The sequence below is a fragment of the Eptatretus burgeri genome, chromosome 12 (assembly GCF_056783735.1).
Source record: "Eptatretus burgeri isolate ZD-2024b chromosome 12, Ebu_testis_v1, whole genome shotgun sequence".
In the NCBI taxonomy this organism is placed as follows: Eukaryota; Metazoa; Chordata; class Myxini; order Myxiniformes; family Myxinidae; genus Eptatretus; species Eptatretus burgeri.
Window position 1 is genome coordinate 97,209,703 of NC_140972.1, and position 16,604 is coordinate 97,226,306.

Consider the following 16,604-nt stretch of genomic DNA (forward strand, 5'->3'; position numbering starts at 1 on the left):
ATCTCTAACAAAAGTTTCTCCTCTCCTTCTAGTAATATATTCAAAACTAGAAAAAGCAATGAAACAAGAAAAAGTATTAAAGAACAAAAACCTTATGGATGAAGCTTTAGAAAGAAAAGATAAGACCATCTGTAATATGCAAGGAGAAATTTGTATTTTTTTCAACAACCCTAAAGATGTAAATCTTGATGAAATAAAGGATGTTAATATATCAGGTGAAATGACATTTCGCTCAATAGTAGTTAACGATAATTTTAAAATTACCTTTAATATAAAAAATGTTGTCGTTGAATCTGATAATGAAAAAAAGTATATCGATATCGATGGTAATATACAACTGAAAGTATAGATGAATTTCAGTTTAAGTAAAGTTTTACTTTATAAATATGCTAGACTTTCCTGATTCTCCATATGACAAATTTGAGAATTGTCCTGCGTGTGAAAGACGGGATTAAACACAGAGTCAAAAGCCTATAAACAATGTATATTCTGTGATTATCTTCTAATTAATGATAATAAAAAATATAAAAAGGAAAATAATTCTTTTAGATTTACACCAAAAATGAATTACTTTACAAGATTGATTAGAGAAATGAATGTAAAGTATGAGGATGATAACACACCTTTCCTTACAAGGGAAGAAACTGAACGTATAAGAGAAATGTTCAAAGGATTGTTGTTGTATATTATTCATGGATGTAATTTTCAGGGAAATATCAACACAAGATATTGTATAAATAAAATAATGGATTATCTTGAAATTAAACCTGAACTTAGGATAAAATATAGAGTTTCTAAAAAAGCTAATAATAAATTAAATAACCTGTTTTTCAAATATATAAATGAATGATTTTTACCTATTTGGGAAAATAAGATAAAATTTAACAACCATAAAAATCTCCCAAATTCATTAAGATGTCTCATAGTTGGTTCAAGTGGATGTGGAAAAACCTGCTTACTTTTAAAAATGCTCCTCACTCCCAACTTTTTAGATTATGATAATTTAATAATTTTCACAAAGTCGAGTTTTCAACCAGAGTATCAACTACTCTCACAAGGTTTTAATGCTGGTCTTCAAAAAGAAGATATAATAGGTTTATTTAAACGTCAAAAAAAACCTAAATGATTATAACATTGAAGATATAATTCAACTATTTTGTGATACACAGAGATGTAAAAAGAAATCAAATCTTATAACTTGTATTCTTAGTGATAATAATGGATGATATACCGTCTCCCAAGATTTGGATAAATCAAAAAGAACCTCGTTATCTTTGATGATTGTGTTAATGAGAGAAACCAAACGGTAATGGATAGCTACTACACAAGAGGGAGACATTCTTCTTCTAATTCTATTTATCTTACTCAATCCTACTTTCAACTTCCTCGTCCCTCCATCACAAACAATCCTAATACTTTTATTTTATTCAACTTAAATTCAATAGATATCAATAATTTTTGGAGAGATAATTGTTCTACATTATGTAGTAAAAGAAATTTGAGGATTATATGAAGCACACGACTGAAAAATATAAATATATTGTTGTGAAACAAGATGAGATATTAAGGGATATATTTTTTGTTTTATAAACAATTACATATATAAATGACAACTATTATTATAAATCTTGTGGGTAAATCTGCTTCTGGAAAAAACTTTCATAAATCAAGGTTCTTGTGTAGTACAAATGAGAATATTCTAAATTTAGTTAAAAACACCCCTGATACGCATTGTATCAACAACAACTAGAGCAATAAGACCTGGAGAAGTAAAAGGTGAAGATTATCACTATATTTCAGTGGAGGAACATATGCGATTGAGGAATGAAGGACAAATATTTGAGGAGGTTTCTCTTGGTACAACAAAATATTCACATTGTAAGAGTGAGTTAAAGAAACTAAAATCTGGTGGTGTTGGGATATTAGAAACTAATCCAGAAGGAACGAGACAAATTATTAAATATCTGAGCGGAGTGAAGATTTTATCATTCGGTTTTGATGTTGATGAAGAAACTCAACACAAACGTATGAAAAGCAGAGATGCAAGGATTAGTGAAGAAGAAATTACAACTCGCATTAATGTTAATAAAGAATTTGATGAAATATTTAAAGAAAAGGATTTATTTGAACACATCTACTTGAATGATGAAGAAAAGGAAAATTTCCCTGTTGATCTTTACAATTCATTAAATGATATTTTACAATAAATAAATGGATACAAAAGAAAGAGCAAGAAGATTTAAGGAACATCAAGAGTTGGTTTCAAAAGTTGTAAAACAACAGGAAGACATAAAGAAGAAACGCAGACAGAAACTAACGGGCGAAGAAGCATTTGAAAAAAAACAAGAGAAATTTTTTAAACCACTTTTAAAAACTTCCCAAGAAAAAATGAAAGATGTTTCCACAGTTCCCGCAGTAGAATATACTCCTAGAAAGCTTCAAATGTTAAAAGATTTCAGTCAAATGACGGAGGAAGAATTAGAGCATTTAGGAGAATTAGAATATGATGATGAAGGTTTATTTCAACAACTGGAAGAGATTAATCAACCCCCTGATTATATTGTGAATGCTGTTCAAAACAATGAATATTCAGCGGATTCAAAAACCAAAGCAGGACTCATTCCAACAGAACAACCAGCAATATTTCATCTTGTTCAAGAAAAGGTATTGATATTTAATGATGAATTAAGGTTCTTAAGTTCTGCTCAACCCCTGTTAAACTAACTCCGAGATTAATGTTTCTTCTCACAAAAGATGGAAGACAAGGTTCAACTGTGAGGGATGAATCAAAGTATATTGATAAACCATTGGATATGGAAAATAATGATGATAGAGTATATATTGATTTGCTAAACACTCTAAATTATAAGGTTATTCTTTCTGGTAAAAGTAGGAAGAATGAGAAGGAGAAACACATTATTCAGGCTTTAAGTATCCTTGGTTCAGGTATTAGTTTTCTTCCAAATGACCCATCGCAATTAGTTAATAGACTGTTATTGTTGTTCGGCAGTAAGAAGGTTGGAAATAACAATTGTTTTAATGAAGCATCAGCCATTTTAGACCAGTTGATGAACATGAAAATAATTAATAAATCTCAATATAAAGACATTTTAACTCATATTAAATAAGATGAGAAGCACAATCCTGAGTTTTAATTTCACAACAAGCGACCACACATCTTCATTCCCATACCCACTACAACTTGACACAACAAAAGAATATGAGGCATCTTTATTGTCCATGGAGACTTATAATACCTTATTTAATATAACCGAGAAAAATGACAAGTTTAGTTATAATCCGGGAAGTGGATACAAAACGATAACAGTCTCACCCGGAGCATACGAGATTTCTCAAATATCTTCCGAAATTGCTCGTCTTATGAAAGAACAGGGTGATGAACCAAAAAATATTGTTATAAACATTCAAAAACATACTTCAAAATCAACGATTAAAGTTAAAAATAACTACAAGGTTGATTTCACAATTGATAATTCATTTAGAGAGTTATTAGGTTTCTCCTCAAAAAAGATTGAAACTAATGGGACGTTTTACAGTGATAATGTCATTCAAATATCCTCAGGAATAAATTCGGTGTTAATTCACTGTGATTTGATTGATGGTGCTTATAATGATGGATTAAAAACAAATACAATATTTTCATTCAGCGCATACTCAACCCCAATTGGTTATAAATTCAATATGGAGCCTAAAAATTTGGTTTATCTACCTGTGTCAGGAAAAACCATACACAGAGTAAATTTTAGGATAACCGACCAAGATAATCGTGTGATTTCTTTTAATGGAGAAGTTATATCCATCAGAATTCACCTACGTGAAGTTTTTCTATAAATAAATACGATGGTTATTGTGAGGAAGCACGAGTTGGGAAAATATAAAATAATTACAGGGGATGGGATGTTCCTTTCCCCGTACTACAAGGGTGAAGGTATGTATCTTGGTAGAGGATACTATAAACCTAAGAGACAAAGGGGTGTTGGACATCAATTTAGAGGAGATGGGATAATTGATACTCTCATGGGTATTGGTTCAACTATTCTTAAACATAAAGACCTAATTGGTTCAACTGCTTCTGCTGTGGGAAATGTAGCAGGTGCTGTAAAGAGTATAAAAGATGCTCAGAAAGAATCTCATAAATTACAAGCAATAAAAGAAATTAAGAAAGGTAAAACTCAGTTGTCCCCCAAGAACGACAGAAAATAATTCAAATACTTGGATCAGGGTTTCAAAAGTTTTAACATCTTTTTCCTAAATAAATACAAGTATGGAAGCAATTGATAGTATCTATGATTTGGATGATACTATTATTATCTCAAACTCCACTAAAAAGAAGATTACTTCAAGGTAAATGCAATAACTGGAACAGACTGAATACAAATGGTACAAAAAGTTTTGAAATAAATAATCAACAAACCTATTTGAATCTCTCCGAAAGTTTCTTGTTGTGTAAATTTAAATTCACTAAGGCTGGGAATAACACAAACGCTACACTTGTAAATGATTTCTTCTGGAAAATGTTTGATAGTGTGCGATTGTATATTGGAACACAAGAAGTTGAAGCGGTTGATTATGTCTCTGCTGTATCTGAAATGATGAAATTTACACTCTATACATTCAGTGATAGAATGGGAAAGGGGTCTGTCGAAGGTTTTATTCCTGATATGTCAACGGGAACAAACACAGACCCTGGATATATTCAAAGGAAAGGAATGTATAATGATGATACAAAAGCAGAAAATAGTTTTACTGTGGCAGTTCCTCTTAAAGGTATATTTGGATTTTGTGATTATGATAAAGTTCTGTATGGTCTTAAAATTAGATTTCAACTACAAAGGAATGATAATGAAAATAGATTGCTTTTTGGTGTTGGTAATGCTTTTGGTGATCAGAATAAATTTGTAATTGAGGAGATGAGTTGGTATATCAGTGAATATACTCCTAATCTTAAAACAGAAGAGATGTTGAATCGAAGACTTAACTCAAAACCACTCAGTGTATCATACCTCAAAAGAAGATGTCAACACGTTAAACTCAATCAAACTACTTACACGTGGAATTTGGGTGTTCTGGAAGGAAAGCCACGATATCTGTGGATGATTTTTAAAAAGCCAGATGGTGATACTGCGACTGATAAGAATAATGCATTGAGTGATAATGCTAAGGTGAAACAACTTCGCGTTTCTCTAGATGGAACATTTTATCCACGAGATAGATTGGAAATTAATTGGGAAAAAAATGATTTTGCTGAAGCATACAAGTCTTACCAAAAGGTGTGTGAAAGTAATGGAAATAAAGAACCTATTTTGGATATGACAGCATTTAAAAGTTTGTATACAATCTATACGTTTGACCTGAGCGCTCAAAAAGAAACTATAAAGTCTAATCGAGTGGATACTTCCCTATACATTGAAAGAGGAGAGAGTGAAGAAGTTGATACATATTGTTTGCTTTTGGAAGAAACAGAATTGCAGATTAATACAGATAATGGTGTGATGATTAGTCTCACATAATTTTTTGTTAAATAAATGAGTGGCAAAGTACCAACTGGGGTATATGTTAATCAAATCAATCTTCATAAACTATCATCTTGTGTTCAAAATCAAAAGCCTTGTACGATTAACGTTAATACAATTCAGAGAAAAGGAGCAGTAAGAATTGATGTTTTGCTCACAAGAGAACAGGTTAAAATCTTGAATGACACTGACTCACTTAAAATTAAAATGACAAAACCAATGTTGAAAAATATTCAATAAGAGAGACGAGTGGAGGATTTCTCCCATTTCTAATTCCTTTATTTGCTGGTTTAAGTGCGGTTGGAGCATTGACGGGTGGTATTTCAACAGCGGTCAAAACTGCCAACGAAAGGAAGGCTCAACTCCAGGCTCAAAAATAATTGGAAAGACATAACAAAGAGTTGGAGAAACAAATTAGTGGAAGTGGTGTAATTGTAGATTTTGCTGAAAAACTTGAAGGTCTGCCTGATAAAGCGAGATTGTTAGTTGGAGATATGCTTTCTTCTATAGCACAAGCAGGTGTAAAATTAACGAAAAGAGGTAATGGATTATATCTTTCTAATAAATAAATGAGCATTGATGAGTGGTTGAAAGAATTTGGAAAGAATACAACATCAAATTTACAACTTGCCAAATATTGTAAGAAATTAAAAATTCATAATGTGGTTATTTGTATGAGAGATGAATTAACAAATGTGTCGAAACATACAAAGAATATTATTATGAACTTAGAAGATAATGATGGGAACGGTTCTCATTGGGTTTGTATTTTTAATAGTCAAGACAAATATTATTTTGATAGTTTTGGTCTTCCACCACCTGTTGAAGTCATAAAATTCTTACAGAATGGTGTTTATCAAACATTTCAAGTCCAAGAATTAAATTCCAAGTGTTGTGGTCAATTATGTCTATATGTGTTATTTCAACTCAACAAAAATAAAAATTTTATGATATTATTTTTAATCTAATATAAATGACTTATGTTGGTAAAGATGGTTCTATCTTTGGTGTATCTCAAGAACTGGATATTGATTTATCAAATTATTACACAAAGGCACAGGCTGAACGACATAAATATAATATAAACAAAAATATTAACATGAAAAATGTTTATAAATTAAAAAATTATCCAAGCCCGACTGACGCGAATGACTTGGTGAGATTAAGCGATTTATCACAATATATATACTTAAATAAAACGGCTGTGTATTCTAAAGATACAGAAGTGTTGATATTATCTCCAGGTCATACAGAATTCACAGTTCGAATTAAAATAAATTTTTATAAAGAAGGGCGTATCGTTTGTATGAGAATAGAACAATGGGGGTATGATATGAATGATTTAGGGTATAATTGGTCATTTAAAATTAACCTCGAAGACCTGGAACAATTAAATCAGTCTCGTAAGGAAGAATATTATCCACTTGGTATCGAGAATGAGTTTTGTGGAGCCACGATTAGTAAACAACAAATAAAAAGATTTAATAAGCTTAAATATAATAATGATTTTGCCCTTGTTTATCTCATCAAAAAAGAAAAAACAGGATAATATATAATAAGTAAGGAAATACAAAATGATTTAACTATGGGAAGATGGGGAGGTGTTTCGTACATAATATTATTCTAACATATATTTCTAATACATAAATGACAGCAAGAAGGCTTCAAGAAAATTATCATTTCTGTGTTCAAGCATACCTTCAAGAAAAGGGTATTCGGTATTTTAATAAATATGTTCTACAACATAAGAATGAGGTATTTTCAATAAAAGATTGGCATTATGCTGATGTTGATAAACCGACAACTTTAGATTTAATTAGAATGTTAAATAATGAAAAAATTATAAGGTTAAGAAAAGGTAAGGCTCTTTTAGAAATTCAAAAGAAATTTTATTGGTATCCTGTTGTAAAAAAATTATTTTGGATACAGGAATAACAAGAAATCCTGATGAATATATGTATAATATTCTATGGGGGTGTAAACGATTCAAGTATAGTAAGGGATGAGGAAGGAGTTGAAGAAGAGAGGGAAGAGGAGGAAAAGGAGGAGGAGGAGAGAGAGAAGGAGGAAAGAGAGAAGAGAGAGAGGGAGGAAAGAGAGAGAATGAATAAATATCAAAATATGTAAACCAGTGAGATTCTAAAAAGAATAGAGGTATTAAAGAAATTAACTTATCTCACCAGGGAGGAATACAAAGAATTAAAAAGTCTATTTACAATACTTTCGACAAGACTATCGACATCGAGAAGACATGTATTTTAATTCAAGTTTTTTCTTAAATAAATGGAGGAGAGAGTGAAGGCATTTCTAAGGATTCTTTATGTTTTAAAAATTAAGATTCAAATGTGCATGTTGGAAACTAAAAAGGTTTTTGCACTCTGCAGAAATTTTTCTCATAAATAAATGAGTTATTGTCTCAAATGTAAAAGAAAACTAATACTAAAAATATTTCATATATTAAAAGTAAAAAATAACAGGGTTATACAAAAAGGTATATGTTCGGTGTGTGGTTCAAAAAAAAAATCAATTTATCTCCAAACACAAACTCGGAGGAGATATACAAAAGTTTTATCAGGAAGTAAATTTACAACTACTGGAATACCAGGGAATTACATCTTCCAGGGTATTCTTTCTGTGGTCCAGGCACAAACTTGGATAAAAGATTAGATGAGGCAGACAATCCTAAATCCTGGAGTAAACCAATCAATAGAGTTGATGAAGTGTGCATGAGACACGATATTGATTATGGGAATACCACAACGTTGGAAGAAAAGCATGAAGCCGATAGAGAAATGTTATATAATTTGTCTCTGATACAAAATCCAACCTTGAGAGAAAAAAGTTGATAGGTTCATCGTGAAGAAGATGATTAGTGCTAAATTGAAACTTGGACTTGGAAATTCAAAAACTTATAGGCTCTAATGATGCCATTAAGACTGAAGAGCAATTAGCTGATGAATTACATAAACCAATATTCACAAAGTTTCAGAGAAGGAAAGTTTATTCCAAGGAAGTTGATTATATCTGGTCTGCTGATTTGATTGAACTCAATAATGATAAGGGGTACAAGTATGCTTTAACCGTTATTGATTTGAGGAGTAGATATGCGTGGGTTGTCCCTTTAAAAAACAAAACAGGTAATACTCTTATGTTAGCTTTTCAACAGATATTTAATAAAAGTAAGAGAAAACCTAAGAAATTGTGGACTGATGAGGGTAGAGAGTTTTATAACAAGACATTTATGAATTTTTTAAAAAATAACAGTATTACATTATACAGTACCTTTAATGAAGGGAAGGCAGTTGTTGTTGAACGTTTTAATCGTACCTTAAAAGAGAGACTATATAAAAAATTCACACAACTCGGTTCACAACAATGGTTATCTTTTATTCAGGATATTGTGGATAAGTATAATGACACGATTCACACGTCAACGAATATGAAGCCATCAAAAACATTTACAAAATTAAAATATGAAAAAGAGATTAATGTCAGAAAACCTAAGTTCAAAGTTGGTGATATCGTAAGAATATATAGGTGGAAATCTCATTTTGAAAAGGGTTTTACTGAACGATGGACGAAAGAACTTTTTAAAATTGTTGATGTAATAGATACAGTTCCTTGGACTTATAAAATATATGATTTGGAAGGGGAAGAGATTTTAGGTTCATTTTATTCACAGGAATTACAAAAGACAAAACTAAGCATATAATACACCTTTGTGGACACTAGAGGGACAAGTCCGAGGTGTATTACAGTATATAATGTGTGTCAAGGGGGACGTTCTTAGATCTGTGAACCCCAAACACAGAATCCTCAACTGAATAGTCAAGGCTTAACTTTTGTTTGTGTGTGTGTGTGTGCAATGGGAGCAATAGGTTGGCGCTTCACTCCCTCCTACTATACACCGTTGTGGACACTCGAGGGCCAAGTCCGAGGTGTATAACAGTATATAATGTGTGTCAAGGGGGACGTTCTTAGATCTGTGAACCCCAAACACAGAATCCTCAACTGAATAGTCAAGGCTTAACTTTTGTTTGTGTGTGTGTGTGCAATGGGAGCAATAGGTTGGCGCTTCACTCCTCCTACTATACACCGTTGTGGACACTCGAGGGCCAAGTCCGAGGTGTATAACAGTATATAATGTGTGTCAAGGGGGACGTTCTTAGATCTGTGAACCCCAAACACAGAATCCTCAACTGAATAGTCAAGGCTTAACTTTTTGTTTGTTGATGTGTATGTGTGTGTGTCCCAACCCTCACATTCAAAATCTCAACCCCAACCCTCACATTCAAAATCTCAACCCCAACTCAATCCTCGCCCAACACAATGTCTTTTTCAAAATGAGATTTCCACCTATATATATATATTTTTTACGTTTTTTTTTTCTCTTCTTCCAATTCTGTCTTTTAAGGCTTTCAGGTTTGATGACGTAGAAAGGGGGAGTAAGCCTGCACTTTCTTCCCAGAACTTTCTTGATCTTGCTCCCATCAAGCACCATCCGACAAAGAACTACATCGATAGGTTTAGATCCCAAAGAGTGATAGCAACTCCAAAAGTCTCCAAAATATAAATAAATAAAATAATAATAATAATAAATAAATAAATAAATAAATAAAAGCCCCCAAAAAGTTTCAAGTGTCCAACATAAACCCAACTTTCCAAGTCTTCAAGGTATAACCACATTCCCGTTGAGTTTCCAAGATATGTATCACATTGTGAGTTATCAATCCAGAACCCACATTTCAAGTATTCAAAGTAAAACCAACTTACAAAGTCTCTTAAGGATAACTCATTTACTGATTTTTTCAAAATTTGTGAGTCTCCAAGGTAGGACCCATATTTAGAACCATCTTGGCAGAACCCTTTTCCTGAGTCTCCAAGGTAGTTATTTAAACCATCAAGGCAGAACTCATTTACTGATTTTTTCAAAATTTGTGAGTCTCCAAGGTAGGCCCCATATTTAGAACCATCTTGGCAGAACCCTTTTCCTGAGTCTCCAAGGTAGTTATTTAAACCATCAAGGCAGAACTCATTTACTGATTTTTTCAAAATTTGTGAGTCTCCAAGGTAGGCCCCATATTTAGAACCATCTTGGCAGAACCCTTTTCCTGAGTCTCCAAGGTAGTTATTTAAACCATCAAGGCAGAACTCATTTACTGATTTTTTCAAAATTTGTGAGTCTCCAAGGTAAAACTTGTATTCTGGCTCATCAAGGTATAACTTGTTCAGTGGGTATTGTCTTGATAACTCACAATGAGTACTATTGCTGTAAAACTCTTTTTCAGGATTTTGCTGGTCTCCAAGGTATAACTCTTTGGTTGGGTCATCAAGGACGAACTCGTTCTGTGGGTCTTGGTCGCTCATAAGGTCTTCAACCAAGCCAACAATTTCCCCAAGTTGTAGCAAAAGCAGTATTTTCATTTCGTATTTCAGACACAATTTCCTGTGAGAGAAAATAATAATGTATTAATTAAGTTATTTAATTATTAAATGAGTATGCTTCAATCAAAGTTTGAAAATAGGAAAATAAAAAATCTTACCTCAATAGATAAGAGGTTTGAATCCAGTTCATCAACTTGAAGGTTTAGTTCCATAGAAGACAGAGAGTTCCAAGGAACACCAAAGTCATCCCACTCAAGGTCTTCAACCAAGCCAACAATTTCCCCCCAAGTTGTAGCAAAAGCAGTATTTTCAGATACAATTTCCTGTGAGAGAAAATAATAATGTATTAATTAAGTTATTTAATTATTAAATGAGTATGCTTCAATCAAAGTTTGAAAATAGGAAAATAAAAAATCTTACCTCAATAGATAAGAGGTTTGAATCCAGTTCATCAACTTGAAGGTTTAGTTCCATAGAAGACAGAGAGTTTGAGACAAGCACACAGAACACCATTGCCAGCAAGAACAAATGTTTAAAATGGAGCCTGGGTTTGAAGCTTTTATAGAGAAAGACTGGTGGGTGTGGTTTCCTTTGGAAATTCCCTGGGCAAGCCTAGGCAAGCCTTCATTGGGAAATTTTTCAAAACCATAACATCCTGTAATTTTCTAGTGATTTCTTTGTGAGTCAGAGATGAACTGGAAATGATGTAAGAGTGGGCGGGGCTTAGCAAAAGTGGGCGGAGCTTAGGAAAAGTGGGCGTGGCTTAGAAAAAATACCTTATGAAAAGTGGGCGGAGCTTAGCAAAAGTGGGCGGAGCTTAGGAAAAGTGGGCGTGGCTTAGAAAAATTACCTTATGAAAAGTGGGCGGGGCTTAACAAAAGTGGGCGGGGCTTAAAGAAAAGTGGGCGGGGCTTAACAAAAAATAACCTGTGGCTCAGGAGGTGGTCAAACAAGAGCATTAAGAGAAGTTTATCATTTCGTAATGGCACAAATGGGGTATCTTAAAAAATATAAAGATTCAAATGTTTTGTTTGTCAATATTTTAGATGAAGATTATTGTGCAAAGAAAATTAAACTATTGAAGGAATTTGAGAATGAACAAATCTTTATAGGTTCAATGAGTGAGCTGTTCAACCCTCAGGTGTTCAATTCAATGAGGTTCAACCTCCAAGTTAAAAGGGGAGACAAATAAATATACCTTGGGATAAAAAGGGGGTTTATTTTTAAGGAAAAAAAATATAAATCGCTGAAAATCCCCCATTCATTTACATGGGGAAAAGTGAGCCAGAATCAGTATTCTTACCCTACTGATAGCCAAGGATTCTCCGAAGAGACCTGGTACCAAAGGAATTAAGTCTCCGTCTCAGATCCTTGGTCAGAGTCCAAGTCTCGCATCCATAGAGCAAGACTGGAAGTACCAAGGACCTGAAGACTCAGACTTTCGTCCTCCCGCACAGGTACTGGCAGCGCCACACCCCATGATCCAGTGAATCCATGACTCCCCAGGTCCGACCCAGACGTCTATTGACCTCTGACTCAAAGCCAGCAGAGACATGAATATCACTGCCAAGGTAAGTGAATCTCTCCACGACCTCAACATCCTCACCACAAACAGACACAGACAGGACAGCAGCAGCCAAGATGTCACCAAAAGCCTGGATCTTAGTTTTGACCCAAGAAACCCGTAATCCCAGCGGCTCCGACTCCTCATTCAGCACCTCGAGGGCCCCCAAAAGGATATCTAAAGTCTCCGCAAAGATGACTGCATCATCTGCAAAATCAAGGTCCGAGATCTTGAAATTCCCAAACGATGCACCGCAGCTTGATCTCTCCGACATCATCCCTAAAATCCAGTCCATACAAGTGCTGAAAAGTGTAGGGGCCAGTACACACCCCTGACGAACTCCAGTAACAACTGGAAATAAGTCAGAGATGGTACCACCACACTTCACAGCACTCTCAGTACCAGAGTAGAGTTCAGACATCAGATCGATCAGTTTTGGTGGCACCCCACGAAGACCAAGAATCCTCCAGAGGACATCCCGATTCACTGAATCGAACGCTTTACAGAGATCAACATAGGCTGCAAGCAGCCCCTGCCGAAACTCTTGTCTGCGTTCGGTGAGGACACGAAGAACAAGGATACGGTCAATCGTTGACCTCTTTGGTGTAAAGCCTGACTGCTCTGGACGCTGGTGCTCAAGCAGATGGTGGCGAACCCTATCAAGAATTATCCAAGCAAAGACCTTGCCCAGCACTGAGAGCAGCGTCACCCCTCGGTAGTTGTTGCAGTCTTGGCGATCACCCTTCCCTTTCCAGAGAGGAACAACAAGGCCCCTCTTCCAATCAGTTGGGATGGTGCCTGTGTTCCAGGCAGTGCACAAAATTGCATGCAATGACACGAGTGCAGCATTTCCACCAGCCTTGAGAAGTTCAGCATGGATGCCACAGATCCCTGGAGCTTTGCCCGTTTCAACCGGTTCACCGCAGCCTGTGTTTCCACAAGCGAAGGTGGACCACAGTTGATTCGAGGGTCAGCAACAGGGATTGTAACACCCTTGACATCCAACTCGACAGTTGGGGGATCAGCCCGGTACAACTGCTCAAAGTAACCGGCCCAGCGGGCCTTCACTTCAGACTCCTCTGTCAAGAGCCTACCACTCTCTGCTCTAACTGCAGTGCTCCGAGGGATGGGCTTGGATGAACGCAATGCGCGAATTCCCCTGTAAGCGGGACGAGAATCACCTGTCCACAGGTGATGCTCTACCCCCTCACAGATTCCTCGCACATAGGCCTCCTTGTCCACCCTCAGTGCACGTACAGTTTTACGCCTCAGCTCCCTGAACAGCTCAGCTCTGCCATTCAGCCTGGCCCTGCGACTCTGGTCAATGGTATCCAGTGTCCCTTGAGAGACAAAATTCTTCTTTGCCCTGCGGTGAGTTCCAAGACATCCACCGGCAACATCAAGGACGGTGGTCTTGAAGGCACTCCACAACTCTTCAGGACCCCCCAAAGCACCCAGACCCCCCAAGTGTCCCCTCAGCCTGTTCGCAAGTTCCTCAGCTACTCTCTCATCCCTGAGCTTGCCAACATCCAGCCTCGGCTGGGATGTTACCATTCTCCAGGATTTAAGGTGCAGCTTTAGAGTTGTAACAACAAGCCTGTGGTCATTATTGAGGAACTGAGCACTCCAGTAGACCCTGCAGTTCTGGATCATCCTCCAGCGACCGTCAATGAGGACATGGTCAATTTCCTTTGCGCACCACCAGCGTTGGAATACCAAGTCCAGCGATGAGCTTATGGGCGCTGAAACCATGAACCAGCCACCCTAAGTCCATGACTTCTTGCAAAGTCAAGGAACTTAGTGCTATTCTGGTTCATAGTTCCTGACCCACGGGGACCAACACACACCTCATAACCATCCCTATCAGTTCCAGTCGATGCATTGAAATCCCCCAAGACTAAAAGTGTATCTCGTCTGGGGCACTGATCAACCACAGACTCGAGCGTGGCGTAGAATGCATCCTTCACGGTGAGATCACTCGCCTCAGTCAGAGCATAAACAGAGACCAGGGAAATGACACCTAAGGAGTGACGAATCCTTAATCTCATAACACGCTTGTTGACCGGTGTTATTTCAATTATCATTGGGGTCAGCTTATTGGACACAGCTACATCAACTCCTTGGGTATGGTAACCATCAGAGCGACCAGACCAATAGTAGGTGTAACCACCCACCATTATCTCGCCGCAATCCGGTCTCCGAACCTCAGAGAGAGCTGCAATCCCGATGTCCAAACGCTTGAGCTCAGATGATAACAGAGACAGGTGATCATCCTCTCTTAGGGATAGGACATTCCAGGCACCCACCCGAAGGGACCGCCTCAGGTTAACCCAAGGAGACCGCCGTCTGGTGCACGACACCTCAGCACCACTCCGACACACTCTCCCGCAATCTGACCCAGGAATGTTACCCCGTGGTTTCCCTCCTATCTTCAAAGATTGGGGGTCCTGAAGGCTTTGCCCCAATCCATTCATCCAGTGAGCTGCCCTGTGAAGAGAAGCTGCACAGGAGGTACTCCCACGGAGTGGGTTTTCAGATTTTTTTGCGTTGTTGTGTTTTGCGGAATGAAGGGTTTTACGGTGGCCGGAGTGCAAATCCTGCCACCAACCTCCTAATAAGAAGTGACCCAACTGCAGGAGGACGTCCGCAGACACAGTTGGGCACTAGATATGGATGGCCGTTGGCTCACAAGGAGCTCCTCCGCCTTTGACAGGTTTTGTTTTTAATCCTGCTGGGTGTCCATATCCAAACACCCTCCTCACCAGAAAACCTGGTGGGGGAGACGGTTTAGTCGCCGACAACCTGACCATGGAACAGGTCAGTACAGGTTTACATGGTACCTGTAGCAGGTCATAGATCTAACCTGACCTGACCTGACTCTAATAGTGATCCACCTGGTGACCTGGTGCTCCACTAAATAGCAACCCTCATTTGGAGCCCAGTACACATTAATGGCCAGAGCACTCCCAAAACCCCACAGCTTGTGTTACCCTCGGAGATCTGTTACGTGGCTGAGTTTGGAGGTAAATGAGGCCATTTTGGCTTCGGAGTCTGGTGGGTCAGGGCTACTTCTGGGAGAGGCATCTGCACGCCAATATGAGTGCTCGGATACGACTACAGGGCATTTTGATCTGATTTTTGGTTCCTCGTTCACCCAGGCTCTATAAAATAGGTGCAAAAGAACCAAGTAAGCAGTGGCTAAGTCATTCTTGAGGAGTCGCCGAGTCATTGCTGTGGATTCGCCGAGTAATTGCTGAGGATTTACCGAGTCATTGCGAAGTCATCGCCAAGTCATCAGTGCTCTGTTTCAAATTTGTTCCGCAGCCAATATTTGTTCTGCTCAATCTCCGTTAGCATTTACATTGACAGACTTTCTCACAAGCCATGTTAAGCGATCATCTCACATGTTCTGTCTCTCCCATCTTGTCTCTTCCGCTGTGAATGCACAAATACTAAAAAACAAGGAACTACAGACACGCACTCCTTCACTCTTCTGCATTACGTTTGCACCTCATTTGCTCCTCCCACTCACACATCATAGACACCCAGTTTACTTCTCTCCTTCCCCTCATAAGTGACTGGGAAGCGTGGGCCCGTCGGCCATTCCGGATATTGAAAGAGGTCGTAAACACCTCAACTGCCTCTCATTTTTCTGTGCTCTCTGATTTCCTCGGGCGTGTGTCTGATAGCACCTGTTATATTTGATTAATGATAAGATTGTAGACGTTTAATGTCAGTTTCACCCTGCCTTGTGTCTTCTCTTTTGTAAATAATTGCATTTCTTTTGCCACACCTCATCAATCCTTGCTTTCCCCTGATGTACACGTTGTTTATTAAAACCATTTATTATTTTGCCCCATGACCTTTCCACACCCTTGCTTTATGAATAAATTGCCCTCATTGTAAATGTATCCACCTCGTTCTGTCTTTTCCTCCATTGTTCCAGCATAATCTACACGTTAGTCAAGCCGGGAAGTTCGACCCCATTAATTGGCTCTTATTAGCCGGTGTGTACTTGGTAGCTCAGCTCGGCTGCACCTGATACAGTAAGTTCCATGCAAGTATGCCTCGAGGGCACGTGACCCCCCCCCCCCCCCACACACCTGGTAAGGCTATCCACA

General features: G+C 37.3%; 1 long non-coding RNA gene across 1 annotated transcript; it reads right to left on the reverse strand.

Moving 5' to 3' along the window:
• Positions 1 to 10,925: 10,925 nt before the first annotated feature.
• Positions 10,926 to 12,225, reverse strand: LOC147016206 (uncharacterized). Its single transcript, XR_015050060.1, has 3 exons — positions 11,340 to 12,225; positions 11,078 to 11,242; positions 10,926 to 10,980 (listed from the first exon to the last, which is right to left on the reverse strand). It is a non-coding gene; the product is annotated as an uncharacterized LOC147016206 (long non-coding RNA).
• Between the last annotated feature and the right edge of the window lie 4,379 nt (positions 12,226 to 16,604).